Below are 21,267 nucleotides of genomic sequence, written 5' to 3'. Positions count from 1 at the left end.
AACATATATCTGCAAGGCCGGTTGATTGACATATTTGGTGTTCATTTCATGAGCTCATCAGTTTATGGCGGTTGCCATGGCAGCAGTCAACCACTGTCGAGGGTGTACGATCGCTGTATACAATGGCTCACAGTATGTAATACGCGAGGTCTCTGGTAAATAAATGAGCTATCATATGTGATGAAGACAGTGCATTACTGTGACGTCGTGATAAGTGAGTGTTACGTCACTGAGCTGTCACGTGCTGTTGGTTGACGTACAGGCAGCTTATATAATATACGTTACAGCTTTCCAGATAACAGACAACGATTCATATGTCACGTTGTTGACAGTGAGTGAGTGAAGGAGGGAGGGAGGGAGGGTCTGTAAGAAATCGAATCAGGACCAGACAACCCAGGGATTGACATCATGAACATTGTTCCACGTAAAGTGGGATACGATGACGTGTCAACCAAGTCAGGAAGTCTGACCATCAGATCCCGTTAGTCGCATCTTACGACAAGCATAGGAAGTATAACGGTTGGTCTCTGAGTGAGTGAGTGAGTGAGTGAGTGGGTGGGTGAGTTGAGTTTTACGCCGCTTTTAGCAATATTCCAGCAATATCTCGGCGGGGACACCAGAAATGGGCTTCACACATTGTACCCATGTGGGGAATCGAACCCGGGTCTTTGGCGTGACGAGCCAACGCTTAAACCACTAGGCTAAACCCACCCCCCAGCTTGGTCTCTGAATATATGTCATTATGATTGAAAGAAATAATTTCATTCAAACTGAAAATGAGTCCCGCTGAGTTGGCAGAGATTCCTGACCACTGGTCAAGATGTTGTTCCAGCCAGCCATGGCAGTTTGATATGTTTGCTCTGTAACCCGACGCCTGAAGTGAGTTACTTTTCTTGCAGTTGATAACAGACCCTGATCCTGAGGAAATCTAGACTTGCTTCATTTAGTCTGGGTGGATGTGAAAATGATGCGGTGTGTACTGTGAGTCATGGGATGATAAGAACACATTCTAACCCGGATCTTCGCTGGTAGAGTTAATAAGTGTCAATACTTAACCGTTTACTACTTTTAGAAACGTAAACAAGAAGTCAAACTAATACAACATTGATTCATTGAGTCAATATATTTCTGTTTGAAAAGATGTATATATGTCTGTTTGTAGTCTGCCATACGGACCCTGAAACAGATATATTCAACAAAACCCATGCAAGTCTACAATATGTGTCAAACCTCGATTTCAACAGTTTCTTAAAATGAAGGTCTCTGGGCTCCTTTTCATTATCTGTTATGTTACACACTTTATTTCAGAGACTATATCCTTCCATGTCTGTTGATATGATATGATATGTGATATGATATGTTATAATCTGTTTGACTGACACTATATGAACTGTCTGTTCAAAAACATGTAAGCTAACGTACAAAATAAAGTTCACACCTGGTGCTTTTGGATTACTTTCCAAAGAGCGACGTAAATGTTTTGAAAAGAGTTTTTGCAGTGATATATAAGTCACATACTTTCCATACCACAGATATCGTGCCCAATTGCGAAGTTGCCAGTCAAAATCACAACACTTTTCAAATAATCCAAAAACAACAGGTGTGTACTTTCTTTTGTACGTCGGTGTATCTGTTTGATTTTATACCTGTCTGTAACCTCTCATATCTGTCTGTGCATATATCTAAATTGAATCAATAAAAAAGGAACAAGAATTCCTTGGTGTTATTTCAAGCCCACCAACAATGTATCATGTCACTGTATTATTATCACTAGTCTGAAGATCCGGGTTAGAATTGATCTTCAGTAATCCATGCTTGTCGAAAGAGGCGACTAATAGGATCGGGTGGTCAGGTTCTCTGACATGGTTGAAACATGTCATCGTATCCCAATTGCGTAAATCGATGTTCATGTTGTTGATCACTGGATTGTCTGGTTCGACTCGTGAAGGTCAGGGCTAGAATTGATCTTCAGCAGCTCATACCTGCCATAAGAGGCGACTAAAGGGATCGGGTGGTTAGGCCCGCTGACTTGGTTGACACGTCATCGTATCCCAATTGCGTAAATCGATGTTCATGTTGTCGATCACTGGATTGTCTGGTGTTTGATCACTGGATTGTCTGGTGTTTGATCACTGGATTGTCTGGTTCGACTCGTGAAGATCAGGGCTATAACTGATCTTCAGCAACCCATGCCTGCCATAAGAGGCGACTAATAGGATCGGGTGGTCAGGCTCGTTGACTAATGTCATCGTATCCCAATTGCGTAAATCGACGCTCATGCTGTTGACCACTTAATTGTCTGGTCCAGACTCGATTCTTTACAGACCGCCGCAATATAGCTGGAATATTGCTCAGTGTGGCGTTAAACAACAAACAAACAAAACCAACTAGAAGTAGATACAGTTCATATCACAGACCTGTCAACCTTGAATCAACAAATCATTATGTTAAACTAATATATACGCCATGTAATCATATATTATCCAACAATTGTGTCCTTGTTCCGAGTCCGTTAAAATCACGAGTCCCAGTCCGACTTTTGACGTTATATAGTTCACCACTTTCCATGCATGTCAGATTGTAGCTGTTTCTTTACAATACAACGTATGTGTTGTGAGCACAAGAACAGTCTGTCAAAACCCGGCGAGTATTGAGATAGGGCACACAGAGCACTGATACTGCCGGATATATCCGTCGCCATGATGGGTAATTACAAAATCATCGGAGGAAATGAAACGGCTGAAAACAGACCTCCACTGTGTTGGCATGTCGATTATTATCAAAGCAGGTATTTTTTCAGGGTTGTTTAGATCGTCAATGATTCATGAAACTATAAATGAACGTGTGTTAAATGGGAAAAAATTAGGTTACATTTGAATGAATGGTTTGCATCCGGATTCTGGAGCAGTAATATTCCTGTTGTTGCCATGGATACCTGATCATTTATTTTTTGTCATCAGTTTTATTTATATACAGATAGGGAGTACAGATTGTCCCGTTAGAAACGTCCTCTTGTAGAGTGCATTTTCAGCTGGCTATACAAATCATAAAAATGTGAGCAATATCACGGCGGGGGACACCAGAAATGGGCTTCACACATTGTACGAAGGTGGTGCATCGAACCCGGGGCCTAGGGGTGATGAGCCTCACCCTGACTGCGCTACACCACTGCACTGCTTATTCATAGGCAATTTCACCCAACAATCATTTGATGTTATTTCTGGGCGGTGGGGTAGTCTAGTGGTTAAAGCGTTGGCTCGTCACGCCGAAGACCCGGGTTCGAAACCCCACATGGGTACAATGAGTGAAGCCCATTTCTGGTGTCCCCCGCCGTGATATTGCTGGAATATTGCCAAAAGCGGCGTAAAACCAAACTCAGTCAGTGATGTTATTTCTATCGGCGAGTGAGTGGGTGTGGTTTTATGTCGCTTTTAGGAATATCCCAGCAAAATCACGGCGGGGACACCAGAAATAGGCTTCACACATTGAGCCAATGAAGGGAATCGAACCCGGGCCTTCGGTGTGACGAGCGAACGCGTTAACCACTATGCTACCCCACCGACCTGTTCAGCTTTGGAAGCCTTAGTGACCCAAATTATAGTGACGACATTGAATTGTACATAGCGTCATGTGCACTGATGACGTCACGGTGTCAGCAAGACATGCTTCGTTGCCAGACATCTGAGATATAGAATTCTACTTAGATAACACAAAACACATCAAGTCGCCAGAAAGCACAAAGTGGAATAATGACTCTGACACATCAAAGGTAGAACTCTGTAAGAACAAGGCTTTGGAGACGAAGGGCTTATTTACTACTGAAATGAATACAGGTCTTGAGAGAGTCCCTTTCATCCTAAACACGGCAAACACACGTGTTTCATCCACAAAATACACAATAACACACGCAAAAACATACTCTCTCACACACATCAAAGACTCTCCTTCCTCCATAGATCATACATTTACACCGGAACAAGGGATAGATTTAGAAATATCATTCAGATACAACACTTGCTTCGAGATTATTCGAAAATCCTGGTCTTAACCTCGAACACAAAACTCCCAAAATAATCTCGAACCCTTCTGAAATATCCTCGCATACCAACACCAGTAATTCTTCCATACAGAGTTCGGTATTGCTTCTGTTTAACATTCCAGTGTGATCCTTCCTCATCATATGAAGATGCTTAGGCGGATATGCCGGGATTATCCGATAATCCCTCTCATAAAGGCTGCGTCTTTCCGGGCCGACTTGCGGGGAATCTGCCGCCAACATGGACTGTGTACCTGTGTCAGTGATGGATGCGTCATAAGCTGACCCCTGAACCGCAGGGGTCAAAGGTCTGAGGTCGTGGGCCGAGCAATGAAAACATGGACTTCACTTGAGAGTTAAAAATATCGCGAAACGCAAAAACACATCATGGCGGCGATGTTTCAGCCATATAACACTGCGAAACACAAACAAGCGGCCAGCAATTGTTGACAGTGCTTTAAGTTTTTCGGGGAGGATTTTAATCTTTTTTAAATGTTTTAAAGTTTAAAATGCATGTGATACAATAAGCAAACGGGACGGAGCCATTTTGACAAACATCCAGAACGAAAAGCAGCTCAGCCGCTTCAGAAAGAGAACTTCGTCACATGGTTTACATGCAAATCGTGTTGAATGTCCTTATGCTCATTCGGGGCTGTGGGGTAGCCTAGTGGTTAAAGCGTTCGCACGTCATGCCGGAAACCTGGGTTCGATTCCCCACATTGGCACAATGAGTGAAGCTAGGGGCTGAAGGGATGGTGTAAATCCAGCTAGGGTCCACTGTAAGTCCCCATAGTATGGTGATCTACTTAGTTGTTGTCAACCTATAGCCTGTTTTTTTTATTGCATCGTCCTCTATAGTGAAATTGTTTTAGATTTAATTACTAGTTTTAAAGATATATCTGTGATAGTCTAGTTGTTTTACTGTCCTTCGAATGACAGGTTTTTATAATTTACATGTATTTATGGTGAATTCTAAACTTGTTTTAGTCACGATATGGCTGAAATATTGCCGATGTGACTGTAAATCTTAACTCGCTCACTCACTCAGAATGAGTGAAGCCGATTTCTGGTGTCCTCCGCCGTGATGTTGCTGGAGTATAGCTAACAGCGGCGTAAAACTAAACTCACTCGCTGCACATTCAGCTCTATACATCAAAGTGTTAGATGACCGAGACCTGTATTACACGCAACAAACTTCTGATTTTTCTCCCGGTTCATTGCTCCCCAGCGCACAGGGGTTTGATCATAAGATGACCGAGGATAACTCCGGGACTTCCTCCCACATTAAGCCGACAGGGCTTGATATAACAGGATAACTGTCCAAAGCAGCGTTAATCCAATCTTACAGCTGTATTGCGGTGTAATATTTATAAACAATATATACTTCTCATCAAAAGTTTAGACTCACTAGTGTAAATATAGCCACTTACTTCAGGCAACTGTTCTAAACTAAATTTTGCAAATAATGCCATACTGTTTAAAGGTACTGTTTACACATGAACTGATGTATTGTAAAACAAATTCGTAACGTTGAAAAGATTATTGTCATGAGTTCAGTAAATGATGAAAATGAGTGAAAATTGGCGCATTCTGAACAAAACTTTACACCACAACGCAGCTGTTCACATGCACGATATTTGGCATTATTTGCACATGTTGTTCAGCAATTTGATGCATGATCCTCGTGCAGTTCAGCTGCATAAAGTTTGCAGTTGGTTCCCCCATGTTAGTGGAGAAATCATTCTTCGATGTAACCACACACACTTGCTGCTCTTGTCATTTTTTCCTGAAAGTATGTAATTTCCATTAAAGGGTTTTTTGTTGCGACTGATTAGTCTAAGAAACAAACAATGTTTAATTTTGTGCAACCTAAAAACTTCCCCGAAACAACAGACACATGTTCAGACATATCTCCAAAAGTACAGTTATATAACAGTCGCTCTATAGCGAATGTACTTGGCTGTCCTTCGCATATCTTAACCTACTTCTCCTACGTTTTCCACGTATGTAGGTCAAAATATGAGGTCAAACTAGTTTAGCAGATTTTGATATGAACCAGTTTATAGACTCCTATTTATATTTTCTTAAATTGTAATATCAGATATTGACACGAGAGATGCACGTGTATGACCAATCCCGCGTGGACACGTGAAGGTCCGGGTTAGAATATTGATCTTCAGCAACCCATGCTTGTCGTAAGAGGCGACTAACGGGATCGGATGGTCAGGCTCGCTGACTTGGTTGACATATGTCATCGGTTCCCAATTGCACAGATCGATGCTCATGCTGTTGATCACTGGATTGTCTGACTCGATTATTTACAGACCGCTGCCATATAGCTGGAATATTGCTGAGTGCGGCGTGTGCCAAAATTATATAGTGAAAGGCAAAAGAACGTCGTTTCTTTTGCCTTTCAGTATATATCGTTACAGAGAGAATGGATTGACTACATTTGACTACTGAGGGGGAACCACCTTGGATGGGTGGTCGTGTTTGGCAGCTTGACTCCTGAGAGTTTCTAGGACTACAGTCCTGCCCTACAAAGAAGCACATATGATACATGTGGTCTCACCTTAGGCAAGTGAGTTTGTTCAAAATTGCCTCTCTCCACCCAGCAGTAAAATTGGGTACCTGGTATGATACGATGGTAGTCTGAATTTGAACCTTGAGCGCCTGACAGGTGACCGGTTGTATTCTCCACAGGGAGTGTTCTGTACTCGTTGACCAGGGTCAATATGTCAGCGCCCTGAGCAAGCAATGTGCATGGATAAATGCGCGATATAAATGGACTATTTTTATTATATGTTTTACAGATTAAGATGAAAATGCATCGGGTTATTATTGATGTGATGCTGAAGCTCAGACGTGTTGCCACTGAGACAGATATCGGAGCATGCTGTTCTGTCCGTCCATCCGTCCGTCCGTCCGTCTGTCTGTCTGTTGTCTGTCACCACACTCAACAAGCCCCCTCCCATCACATGGGTATTAACACATTTTGTCAACATAGAACGACCTCAAAACCATTCCTTATTATTCCATATATATATAACGAACTCCTTCTTTATTCGAAATACTTTATTATCGTGGCGACAATATAAGTATTCGATACATTCGTGAGAGTTTGACGGGCGGTGGGGTAGCCTAATGGTTAATTTCAACCAACAATCATTTGATGTTATTTCTGGGCGGTGGGGTAGTCTAGTGGTTAAAGCGTTGGCTCGTCACGCCGAAGACCCGGGTTCGAATCCCCACATGGGTACAATGTGTGAAGCCCATTTCTGGTGTCCCCGCCGTGATGTTGCTGGAATATTGCTAAAAGCGGCGTAAAACCAAACTCAGTCAGTCAGTCAGTCTTGAGAGTTTGACGACATTGACTATGCTCATGCGCATTCACGTCACTGTATAAGAGCAAAGGTGAAAACACAAGGTTAAACTCCATTTTATTCATTTGAAACCGGGGCCGGTAGCCTAGTGTAGCCTAGTGGTCAAAGCGTCCGCTCGTCACGCTGAAGACGCTGATTACGATTCCCCACATGGGTACAATGTGTGAAACCCATTTCTGGCGTCTCCCTCCGTGAAATTGCTGGAATATTGCTAAAAGCGGCGTAAAACAATACTCACTCACTCACTCATTCATTTAAAAACGGTTTACTTTTAAAATTCAAACCGTCAGGGTGAATAGTCACCAGTGGAAAACCTCTATCAGTAACGACAATGTGATAGTACACGACCTGTTTCCGTGAGGAGGAGAAACAGCTGATTACACGACAGCTTGACGTTCCCTTGACCCGTTCAGTCACATGTCTGTTATCTGCTTTGCCCACGCTGGCTGTCACTATCTCTCCAACCCGGCAAACCTCGGTGCAAAACAACCCCATACTATCTTAATCTGTATGTTTAATTTACAACGCAATTCAAGATGGTTGGGAAGACGATTGGTTATAATTCAGGAGAATTACAACGACTTGAGGGGTGTCACTGAGGTTTCAAATTGTCGGATGAACTGTGATAAAACGGGGGGCGTGTCTACCAGCAAACTGTACGTGCTTGAATAGAAGGTAGTAACTGTCGAGATTTGACACGTGCTTAAGATTTTATAGGCAAGATATGTTATCAGTTTTTAAACCTCGTTGTCACTGGTAGGTGAAACACGGGATACTTCCATGTAGATAATCGTTCATGGAGACAGGATTAACTCGAAATAACTGACTGACTGACTGAGTTTGGTTTTACGCCGCTTTTAGCAATATTCCAGCAACATCACGGCGGGGAACACCAGAAATGGGCTTCACACATTGTACCCATGTGGGGATTCGAACCCGGGTCTTCGGCGTGACGAGCCAACGCTTTAACCATTAGGCTACCCCACCGCCCCAACTCGAAATAACAGTGAGTGAGTGAGTTTAGTTTTACGCCGCACTCAGCAATATTCCAGCTGTATGGTGGCGGTCTGTAGATAATCGAGTCTGGACCAGACAATCCAGTGATCAACAGCATGAGCATCGATCTGTGCAATTGGGAACCGATGACATGTGTCAACCAAGTCAGCGAGCCTGACCACCAGATCCCGTTAGTCGTCTCTTACGGCAAGCATGGGTTACTGAAGACCAATTCTAACCTGGATCTTCACAACTCACTCTAAATAATAATAGAATTAGTAAAATACCGTTGTGTCGAAGTTTATGAGACTTACGTATGTAATTCGAGTTCTGCACAACCGAAATATTATGACATAATTAGGAACACAGGTAGTAAGCTTTTACGTCGTCGAGACAACTATGTGTTCGACACATCAATGTTGACACAACGGCCTTTACGGTACATTTACCTTACATGCAACACATACAGCTCGGAAAAAGTTAAGCATCATCTCCATACAAACCGACCGTCCTTGTAATGGTTGGTAAATATCTACGTAGATATCATTACGTAAAGTGTCACTGCGTGAGTGAGTGAGTACAGGGAAACAAGCGAGAAGTGAGTGAGTGAGTTTAGTATTACGCGCCTTTTAGCAATGTTGCAACAGTGTCTGTGGTAACCAAGCGGTTACAGCGTTCGCTCGTCACGCCGATGGCCCGGGTTCAATTCCCCACATGGGTACAGTGTGTGAAGCTCATTTCTGTTGTACCCCGCCGTGATATTCTTGGAATATTGCCAAAAGCGGCGTAAAACTAAGCTCACTCACTCACTTCTCGCTTGTTGCCCAGGGCCTCGTTCCTCAAAACGATCGTAGCGTTTCATACGATCATTACGATCGTAACTTCCATACTTTAACATAGACTTACGACTGTCGTAGCGCTACGATCGCTTTGAGGAACGGGGCCCTGTATGTTCTGGTAGCGAGGTCGGAATGAGGACGCCGTTTTATTGTGTCCGTAATTCCAGGTAACTCGACAGTTTAATACCTGTGTGGTAAGCTTATACCGGCGACCAGGACAGCAATCAAAAGTCTCCAGTTGTCTCTCTATGTGAGGCCAAGTTGACCTATAAATAATTTACGGGGGTTTGTTAACTGAAGCAGGTAGATTGGGTTGGTCGAAATGTATGTGTACAGTAATGTACGTGTATAACGTACGCGCTCTTTACGAACTGACGGATATAACGAATTGTTTGTTATTGTCCAGATCACTTGATTCATATTTTTCTCGCAATGCATGCTACGAACTACGGTTATGACGAACAGTTAACGGAAGTAAGCAAAAACCACGATTAATACAGCAGACAGTGGGACGATGAAGTCTGCCAACGTTGGACTGATTCTAGACTGATGCATTGCCGACGTTGGACTGATTCTAGACTGATGCACTGCTGATGAGTCAGTGAGTGAGTTTAGCAATATTCCATCTATATCATACCCGTGAAGTCCGGGTTAGAATTGATCTTCAGTAACCCATGCTTGTCGTAAGAGGCGACTAACGGGATCGTTGACTTGGTTGACACCTGTCATTGGTTCCCAATTGCGCAGATCGATGCTCATGCTGTTGATCACTGGATTGTCTTGTCCAGACTCGATTATTTACAGACCGCCGCCATATTACTGGAATATTGCTGAGTGCGGCGTAAAACTAAACTCACCCACTCACTCCAGAAATATCACAGCGGGGACATCAGAAATGGGCTTCACACATGGTACCCATGTGGGAAATCGAACCAACGCGAACGTTTTAACCACAAGACTACCCCACCGCCCCAACTTCGGGGGAAGTTTCCCGACGTTGGGCCGATGCAAAATTATTTCAGTGCTTATAAAGTTTGACGACGTTGATGCACACGACGTTGAGCCGATGTCGTACAGATGACAGCATGCTACTTTGTGACCGTAGCCATAAATATAAGTCAGTTGTGAAGTTGCCGAGACGTCGATGAAAACGGCGGGACAAACACTTGGGTCACCTTGAAGTGGTGTCGTAGTTTATCTCGCCAAAGATCACAACATGAAGTGCAACCGACCAGTATTTCACTCGTGGCCATGTCGGTAGGTCGGAGACGAGAGTTTGGCTACGTGACGCATGTGTTTTTCCTTCTGTATCCAGGAGATGGAGCAGGCTTATCAGCGGCGCATGCTGCTGTTGCTGGGTGGGAAGGAAGCACGTTGGCTTATCAGCAACAGGAAGTGCGTTTTTGTTTCGTTGTAAGCCGACAGAAAGCTTCTCATCAAAATTATTTTTTCTTCATAGAGTTTAAACAAATAATGACATGCACACGTTAGGATATGAAGACACTGTTGAATACTGGAGCTCTAGGTCTAGAGAACTGTGGTTACTGGATTGAACTGGGCTGGACTCACTCACTCACTCACTCAACTACAGTTGTCATGCATGTTTCTCATTTAAATAAATATTTTTAAACTAAACTCTTCGTGGGTTTCACTAAAGTATTTGAATTGCAACAAAGAGGTGTATTTGAACGATACAACAGCTTCTAGTCACATGTGCTTTGTCGCGTTTTGTTAAATTGGACTCGCTTCTTTTGTTTGGGCTGTCATGCAAAAATGTGCCTTCAAGGATTCCACTCGAAAGATTTCCACAAAAGGATTCACATAAGCATTTTTTGGCATGTTAATCACTGTCTAGGGTGACTGATATTGGTCAAGTATTATTAGAGTTGCGTCCCTTGGTCGTGTCAGGATCGGATAATCGGTGGGTCCAAAGCCAGACTGCACCTGACCATGTTCCCTGGTCAAGCAGTGCAGTATATACTAGCGCGTGGTTGCAGTAATCCGTAAATAAGCCCCATCAGTTTCACTTTTCCAACCTGTGAAGATCCAGGTTAGAATTGATCTTCAGTAACCCATGCTTGTAGTAAGGGGCGACTAACGGGATCGGGTGGTCAGGCTCGCTGACGTGCTTGACACAAGTCATCGTATCCCAGTTGCGTAGGTCGATGCTGAAGCTGTTGATCACTGGATTGTCTGGTCCAGACATGATTGTTTACAGACCGCCGTTTATAGCTGGAATATTGCTGAGTGCGGCGTAAAACTAAACTCACTCACTTTTCCAACATTACGAGACGTAAACAGAATACTGCACTGTATAACTACACTGTAACTACACTGTAACTACACTGTAACTGCACTGTATAACTACACTGTAACTACACTGTAACTACACTGTAACTACACTGTAACTACACTGTAACTTGACACCTTGTCAAAACAAGGATGTAGCGAATGAGATCAGCGACATCACTGCTGACACGAGTTCCGACATACAGAAACACGGTCAGGTCATGCTTGGAATGACGATTCTGTGTCCCTGGACTGGCTGTGACAAAACAATGGACAAGGAACCCATTACACCAAGAACACATGTGTTGGGAGTGTCATGTTCATGTGCCCTATAGGTATGCAATTACATTCGGTAATATATATTACATTTCGTGATCGGAAAGTTAGCTTGAAGGGCGATTGGTGGCAACATCATCCGTCTTTCCTCTTGTTATTCATACCCGTGTAATTTGGCCTCATTGTCCTTGAATCATGTCCCTTTCCGCCCAGATCCTAATGCAAAAGCCCTAAAGGAACCAATTCTAGATTTGCCTCAAGTTTTGATTCTCCCACGCCACTGGGGCTCCTAAGCTTTAGACTAAACTTTAGTCTGCGAGTAATTGACTGACTGACTGAGTTTAGTTTTACGCCGCTTTTAGCAATATTCCAGCAATATCACGGCGGGGGACACCAGAAATGGGCTTAACACATTGTGCCCATGTGGGGAATCGAACCCGTGTCTTCGGCGTGACGAGCCAACGCTTTAACCACTAGGCTACCCCACCGAGTAATTGAATCTTTCTGGATTTGGGTCACATCTTTCAGTAGACGACTATGTTAGTTTTCCTTCATAGTCCGAAATGACTCCACCTGTGATGCCATTCCCTGGTCAACTGCTACAATGCAATCAGTTGCCTCCCTTAGCCGCAGCAAGATCCGCTTGTCACGCATAAAACCACATTAGTACTGTGGTAAACGACAAAGCCCCCAATCCTCCACTATGTTAAGGTTGAAATTAAGAAAACACGACGGGACTTGAATGGACTAACTCAGCATAATATGCTCCTTTATTTTATTTTATTTTATTTTATTTTATTTTATTTTATTTTATTTTATTTTATTTTATTTTTTTTATTTTATTTTATTTTATTTTATTTTATTTTATTTTATTTTATTTTATTTTATTTTATTTTATTTTATTTTAGGCAAAATGTACACCTGGATATATCGAATAGCCAACGTTCCTTGGGTGTCACAGGTATGAAGTCCACATCGTCGACGTAGTCGTTGGTGACTCGGTTGCCGTACATTACCTCATCTTGCTTGGCCTTCCACACCTGCCCCGGCGGTTCCCTTTTGTACATAGATATATTACACAACGTGGTTCGAGGTCATTGACCCACGTACGTGTCCATACGTAAGATCCGGCGAGGTAAGGAGGTGTTAATTGACATTTACAGATAGCTCTGTCCGGAGGGGGCTTATCATTAGAGGGGATACGCCGAATGTTTGCTGAATATATTAGGATACAAAGGAGATCAAATTTCGGTGCACTTTGGGAAACGCATTGTAGCAAGTTGGATGATTAAAGCGTTAAAGAAACTCTTGGAAGTGGTGAGTGGTCTCCACTTTAACAATACGAGACCACATAACCAAAAAGACATGGTTGACACTCTCAAAGTAACAGCGGGGAGTAAAAGTTACCGAACTAGGGAAGACTTAAAAATATAAGCTTCCATTGTTGTCGGTTGTTGCTGTCCGATAATGGGAACTAATTGTTCTAAACATTTACAGCTCTTTTGTCAACCGTGAAGATCTGAGTTAGAAGTGACCATCAACAACCCATACTTGTCGTGAAAGGCAGCTAACGAGGTTGGGTGGTCAGACTCGATTACTTGGTTCATGCATGTCATCATAATATTATGCCAATTACTTAGATCGATGCTCATGATGTAAATCACTGGGTTATCTAGTCCAGACTATTGTTTACAGGCGGCCGTGATATAGCTGGAAAATTTTGCAGCGTTAACAAACCGGTCTTTGCTATTCTTCATATATATATATATATATATACATATATATATACACACACACATATATAGATATAATATATATAGATATATATAGAGATATATATATATAGATATATATATAGATATATATATATATACTGCACGGAAAATGTATTTGCGACTTGATTTAGAGAAAAGAGAGCTATCATGTAGTATTCTAACATGTTGCTTTCGTCGTAGAAAACGTGGCGTCACAATATTATAGGTCGACGCAGGACCAAATGAGAAATACGATGTTTAAAAATTTACGAATCTCTGATTTTCAATTACACCTTGATAAATATATAAAGAATACAGATAACAACATGAAAAATCTAAAAATGTAAAGTGTGGAGAGACTCTATGCTTGGTCGGGGGCTTGTTCATGCTATTGGTCACTAGTTTGTGGACACTATATTGAAACAGCCGTCGTTAAGTAGCTTGTGTAACGCTTAATGCTTCATTCATTCAGTTTCACCAAAACATGTACATGTGACTTGCACAGCCTGAAGGAGGACCCGTGAAGATCCGGGTTAGAATTGATCTTCAGCAACCCATGCTCACTAACGGGATCGGGAGGTCAGCCTCGCTGACTTGGTTGACACATGTTATCGTATCCCAGTCGCATAGATCGATGCACATGCTGTTGGTCACAGGAATGTCTGGTCCAGACTCGATTATTTACATACCGCCGCTATATAGCTGGAATATTTCTGAGTGCAGCGTTAAACAACAAACAAACAAACAAACAAACAAACAAACGAACAAACAAAACAAACGAACGAACGAACGAACGAACGAACAAACAAACAAACAAACAAACAAACAAACAAACAAACGAACAAACAAACAAACAAACAAACAAAACAAACGAACGAACGAACGAACGAACGAACGAACGAACAAAACAACCTGACTCAGGTTTGGTATTAGACTAGTTTAGACTAATAACTAGTCTCTCAAATGAAAAATTCATAAAATAAAAAAATATATAATGAAAAGGAGCCCTGAGACTTTCTTCATTCCTGAAACTGTGGAAATCTAGACTTGCCACATAATCTCTTACAAGGGTTTTCTTAGATGCGTTTGTTTCAGGGTCTCTACGACAGACTAGCTTGGTATGTGTATCTTTAAGTGGCTATATTGATAAGGGGTTGTGGTAGTGTGTCGGATTACACTGGCGATATAGTGTTACCAGTGGAGTGAGGAGGTGTAGGGGAAACACGTGAGTCATGTTTTATTGTTCACGTTTTAGGTTTACAAAGTAACAAAGCCTTGTCAATAGCAGTTTTATGGTGGTATAGGGAGATTCAGTGTCGTAGTACATTGTAAGTCAAGCATCAATACTGCCGGGCCTAGAAATTATACACTTGAAAGTTGGATTTGACCACAAAGTAAAATAACATTACAACATAACCAGTCCATTTGCATAGCGCTAGTTCCATGCTAAATGCATGCTCAAAGCGCACAGTAGACTAACGTTTAGTCCCTGAATACATATAATTTTGATAGTAGCAAATAAACCCATTTACATTGAAATAGAGCCCCAGTGAGACCAGAGTCGTTCAGACTTAAGGCACACTGAGAAGTTGCTTTGATTCAGAGCGCAGAGAACGACTAGGGACACGGTGGTTGAGTAAGTCCGAGAGATAGGAAGGAGCTTGATGTTGCGACACTTGTAGGTTAGGCAAATGACCTTGAATGTGATTCTGTGAGAGACTGTACGTCAGTGTAGATCCCTTAGAATTGGTGTTATATGGTTTCGTTTCTGACTTTTTGAGATGTTGAGAAAATATTAGAAAAACGTTTTGTATTTATAAACTCCCTAGCTAATTATACAGCCGTAGCGATAACGCAGTGACATCGAGGCACAGCTAGTCTGTCGTACAGACCCTGAAACAAATATATCCAAGAAAGCCCACGCAAGTCTAGAAAATGTGGCAAGTCTAGATTTCCACAGTCTAAAAATGAAGAAAGTCTCAGGGCTCCTGTTCATTATATCTTAAATTGTTATTATCAGCTTTTTTTCTGTAAACTATTTTCATTTCAGAGACTGTATTTTTTAGAGAGTTGTAAGTCTAAGGCACAGCGAGCGCAATGTCGTCGGTTCTTATCACCATTGGGTTCGAAGTGGGGATCCTGACCCAGAATACGTACGAGATCCAAGACGGAAATGGAAGTTACTTAAGTTTACCGATAAGTTCAATATATCTGTCAGTCCATCGATCAAACGGTCCGTTCAACTGTTTTGTGACATGTATATGACGTAACACAGAGACACGTAAACACAGACACATGCTCTCTCTTACTGTTACTCTCACTCTCTCTTTCATTCTCTCTTTCTCTCACTCCCAGTCTCTCTGCATCTCTCTACTTTCACTCTCTCTCCATTCTCATTCTAACTTTCTCTTACTATCTCACTCGTGGTGTCACAATTACTTCCTTCTTTCATCCCCCCCCCCCCCTTCCCCTTCTAGATCCCGTTCGCGATAGACAGTACAAAGTTAATTAAGCATTACCACCTCATCGGTGAGTTACTTTCACTTCTACACATTCAGTATCTCCATCCATAAACGCCATTTACACACACATACACACACATACACACACACAACGTTAGACACATGCACGCTTTCTTTCTTTCACTCTCAGTCTTTCTTCCATTCTCTCTCTCAATTTATCTTTCAATCCATCTCTTCCAAAGTCTACGTTTCATTCTCTCTCTGTCTATTTATCTATCAATATCTCTCTCTCCAGTGTTCCAGTATAGACAGTAACACCCCCCACAGACACACCCCACACACACACCCTCGAGCGCGCGCGACACACACACAATCTCAATTATGATAAATATGCTGTCGTGGTGTTAAGTGTCCACTCACAGTCCCGTGTCAACATGTTTGTATGATGAGCAAAATGCTGCATCAACACCAATCCATCTCTCTCCACTTACACCCATCTATCCATCACCTATATCTGTAATTAACAACGAGACTGGACAGGTCACTCGCGGTCAACCAGTCAGCATCTGACGCTACAAGACTGATGGGTGATACTGGGGTACGTGGTGTTGCGGTACGGCTGGTCCTGGTGTTTCTGGCCCCGTGGGTAGAGCTATAGTCCACAGAGCTGGATGTCAGTGGTTTGGTCCCCGGCTCCATCATGTCAAAAGACGTTTAATTGTGGTGGTTGTCGTTAACTGTCATTGCTCTCTTCTCTCTCTCTCTCTCTCTCTCTCTCTCTCTCTCTCTCTCTCTCTCTCTCTCTCTCTCTCTCTCTCTCTCTCTCTCAGTCTACCTTTCATTCTCTCTCATTCCCTGTCCCTCTCAGTGTACCTTTTCTTCTCTTCCTCGCTCTCGTTCTCTCCCTCTCAGTCTGTCTTTCGTTCTCTCTCTTTCTCTCTCCGTCTATCTTTCATTCTCTTTCCGTCTGTCTTTCATTCTCTCTTATTCCTTCTCTCCCTCGTGGGTTTCATGGATTCCCAACATAAGTACAATGTGTGAAGCCCATTTCTGGGTCCCCTGTCGTGATATTGCTGGAATATTGCTAAAAGCTAATAGCGGGTAAAGCCATACTCACTCACTCACACGCACGCACATACACACATGTACCCGCACAAACAGGTCGAAATTGTAGTATTTTTCTATGCTAGAACGTTTTACTCAACCATGCACAAATAGGCATTACCTCACACCAAAATAAACTAACGAACAAAAGAAAGTACACACCAGGAGCTTTTGGATTACTTTCCAAAAAGCGACGTAAATGTTTTGAAAAGAGTTTTTACAGTGAAATATAAGTCACAGACTTTCCTAATATGTTGCCACAACACCACAGATATCGTGCCCAATTGCGAAGTTGCCAGTCAAAATCACAACACTTTTCAAATAATCCCAAAACACCAGGTGTGTACTTTCTTTTATACGTCAGTTTATTTAATTCGGTGAATATGATATTATCCTAAAACAAATTCCACCTCAGGATCTTGTTAATCGTCAATATTAATATTTAAAAGCATAAAAATTTGACCTCCAATATTTTAATTATCTAGTTTCATGATAAGAATACTCAAAACCATGAGAATGAGATATATTTCATTTCAGATTCCACGCATATTTCTGGTTTGATGTGCAGACAAATACCTTCCAACTATTCTCATGCTATAGATGTTCGGGGCCAGCCTTTAAACCACTTGGCTGTATAAATGGATTAGTATCACCGTCCTCATTTATCAGCCAGATGACCCATGAATGACCACGGCTGACCCTGGGTCCAGCAAATTGAAAACAGACATGGTTTATAATCAACTTGATTAGTAAATACATGGTTCGTAAATAAGCCCAGTGAACTAAGTACTGCTATCAAGTATCTCCACGCCGTCACGTGATGTTTATGGCCACATCGGTCAACTCAATTTAGCGAGAATTACTGAGTAAATTAGATGCCGTCTTCTTAATATACCCCCTCCGCTGATTAATGGAATTTATAATAAACACGGAGATGTTTGAAGTTTTATCCGATCTACAGAGGAATGAGCGACCACTCGTTACAGCTTCTCGTTGGCTGATGTGAAGAACTGATGAAACAATTGTTGCTTCGTCTGTATCTAAATTGTGTTTGAAAAGAAAATATGACAATTTTTAGGGAATTGATTTCTTTTTTCTTTGTCCTTTAAACAGCTGATACACAGGCGGCCGTGAATCCTTCATATTCGAGGTACTTTGCATGAAGCGTCCATTAGATTTTTTAACTTAAACGATATATGTACAAACAAATAAACAAACTATTGTAATATGATAAAAAGGAAACATTTACAAACATATGTTTTGGGTAAGAACATAAAAAAACATCCAACCATCCACCCATCCATTACTCAATCCATCCATCTATCCATCAGACAGGCGCAAATCCATCCATCCATCCGTCCGTCCATTTAAGCATGCGCACATACACACTTTGTGATATTGTTGGAATAATGCCAAAAGCGGCGTAAAACCAAACTCACTCACTCACTCCTTCCAAGCATACTTACGTACACATCCATCCATCCAAGCATGCAAACACACACACACACACACACACACACACACACAAACAACAAACAAAAGCGCACGCAGACATGTGATATGTCTGTCTGTCTGTCTGTCTGTCTGTATGTCTGTCTGTATGTATGTATGTATGTATGTATGTATGTATGTATGTATGTCTTTGTCTGTCTGTCTGTCTGTCTGTCTGTCTGTATGTATGTATGTATGTATGCATGCATGTCTGTCTGTATGTCTGTCTGTCTGTCTGTCTGTATGTATGTATGTATGTATGTATGTATTATGTCTGTCTGTATGTATGTATGTACGTGCGTGTATGTGCGCGCATGCGCGTGTGTGTGCTTATCTTGTATTTACTTTGAAATATTTAGCATTTTAGCACTTTGAATATTCCTACATTGATTACAACGACAATAAAATCTGTACTTTGTTTAGAGATAATCATTGGATCGTTGAACCAGCCTGCCCTTTAAACAAGATAATTACACGCTGTGATAACCTTTACTACTTCCTTCAATGGACGGGGCGGTAGTTCCTGTCACGTGACCTCCTGGGAAGCGACGAACCTCCAACTTCCCGTATCACCCAACGGGGAGTGAGTATAGTTTTACGCCGGCTACTCCACCATCCAGGTAAAGGGTTGCTGCATTTAGAGCGTATGCAAATTGTTTCTTTAGCAAGAATGTTATTGAGTTGATACACAAAGTTAGGTCCATGCTGCCGACTGTATGGTTGTGGCAACATCGAAGAGGATGCGTAGTTACTCACAGATGGATTCTGGGAAGGATGAAGGTGAAATACGTCGCAAGGTCGCTAACTCTGGCTACTACCTGACATACACAACCACGCGTGCGTACGCGTTAACACACACAGGGAGATAGAGAGACAGAGAGAAACACAGACACACTAACACAGACACATTCTCTCTCTCTTACTTCTACTCTCACTCTGTCTTTTATTCTCTGGGGCGGTGGGGTAGCCTAATGGGTAAAGCGTTCGCTCGTCACGCCGAAGGCCCGGGTTCGATTCCCAACATGGGTAAAATGTTTGAAGCCCATTTCTGGTGTCCCCCCGCCGTGATATTGCTGGAATATTGCTAAAAGCGGCGTAAAATCAAACTCACTCACTCACTCACTTTCAATCTCTCACCCCCAGTCTATCTGCATCTCTCTACTTTTACTCTCCATTCTCATTCCAACTTTCTCTTACTTTCTCACTCTATTACTTCCCATTCCTCTTTCTCTTTCTCTCTTCCTCTATCTATCTCTATCTATCACTCCCTCTTTCTTTCTCCCTCTCTCACGCACGCACGCACACACACTTCTGCAGGCGTTACCCTCACATCTCTCTCACCCCGCCCCCGTCCCTCGTTCTGTACACATGGTACACCTTGTCCCCGTACACTCATATGTCCAACCTGCGTTTTAAGTTGACCCAAAAGGACTCCCCTGACACAGGTCGTGTTTGTCTTGGCAGGTCAAGATCGCCATTGTCCCAAGTCACGTCCAGTCACCCCCTCGCTTTCCACACCTTCTCCCCCAAGCCTAGCCTCTAAAGAGGGTCCGTGTTTGCCCCCAAATGTTTTCAAACCGGGGAGAGGGATTAATTATGCCACTCAAGCAGTCTGGTCAAATACGACCGACTAAACCATTTGTGATAGGAGTGTTTGCATGAAGACTGTAGGTTAAACCTTTCTCCTTTACTTAGGTAGCATGTACAATGACATGTTTTTGTTTCCTATTGACTGAGACTTTCCCTCTGTTTGCCTTTTTCAGCTTCAATATATGCCGTGCCAGTTGATGAAATTGGGTTTTAAAAGGCTTCCAGTTTCAGCCATTATAGGCTGTGCATGAGTAAGTGAGTGAGTATGGTTTTATGCCGCTTTTAGCAATATTCCAGCAATATCACCGCAGGGGACACCAGCAAATGGGCAGGCCCGTAGAATAACATCTAGTCTCTGAAATGAACATATTTTACAGAAGAAAAACTGTTCATGAGAACAAATCGTAAAATAATAAAAAGGAGCCCAGAGACATTTTCAATTAAGACTGCCACATATTCTAATGAGTTAGTGAGTGAGTATGGTTTTTACTGCGCTTTTAGCAATATTCCAGTAAAATCACGACGGGGGACACCGGAAATGGGCTTCACACATTGTACCCATGTTGGGAATCGAACCTGGGTCTTCGGCGTGACGAGCGAACATTTTAACCACTAGGCTACCCCACCGCCCAGTTAGCATGTTAAAAGAAGACAGAGGTTAGTATAAAAGAGTAAATTAAGAGTAATGAAGATACAGATGGATCTTACTTCTTGATTTAAAGGCTGGCAAGAAAGTGTCGAGTTTGAGGTCAAGTGGGAGCGAGCCCATGAGGCTGCTTCTGACTAGGGAAACGAAACAAAAAAGTATTTATTTTTCAGCGGAACTGATTTGACAGCATGGACACCAAAGGTCAGAAACTACACAACACAAAACCAAGGCAGGCTTTGCTTCGATATTAGTCTCTCTCACAGTCCCTGAACCACATTATTTTCCCTACAGCCAAGCCCTATCTGCAGTGCTAAAGCCCTAAATAAAGCAAGTCTAGATTTCCTCAGGTTCTGAATCTCTGGTCTCCCTAGGGCTCCTTTTCAATTTAAATGGGCTTG

General features: G+C 42.3%; 1 long non-coding RNA gene across 1 annotated transcript; it reads right to left on the bottom strand.

The window, feature by feature from the left end:
• Positions 1–3,057: 3,057 nt before the first annotated feature.
• Positions 3,058–20,823, bottom strand: LOC124261017. The gene is made up of 3 exons (XR_006894238.1): positions 20,772–20,823; positions 13,309–13,316; positions 3,058–3,090 (listed from the first exon to the last, which is right to left on the bottom strand). It is a non-coding gene; the product is annotated as an uncharacterized LOC124261017 (long non-coding RNA).
• Positions 20,824–21,267: the final 444 nt, after the last annotated feature.

The sequence above is a fragment of the Haliotis rubra genome, unplaced genomic scaffold, assembly GCF_003918875.1.
Source record: "Haliotis rubra isolate DU_JTF1 unplaced genomic scaffold, ASM391887v1 Scf784, whole genome shotgun sequence".
Classification (NCBI taxonomy): domain Eukaryota; kingdom Metazoa; phylum Mollusca; class Gastropoda; order Lepetellida; family Haliotidae; genus Haliotis; species Haliotis rubra.
Note: the sequence above shows the minus strand (reverse complement) of the source record. Positions and strands in the feature narration are given on the sequence as shown.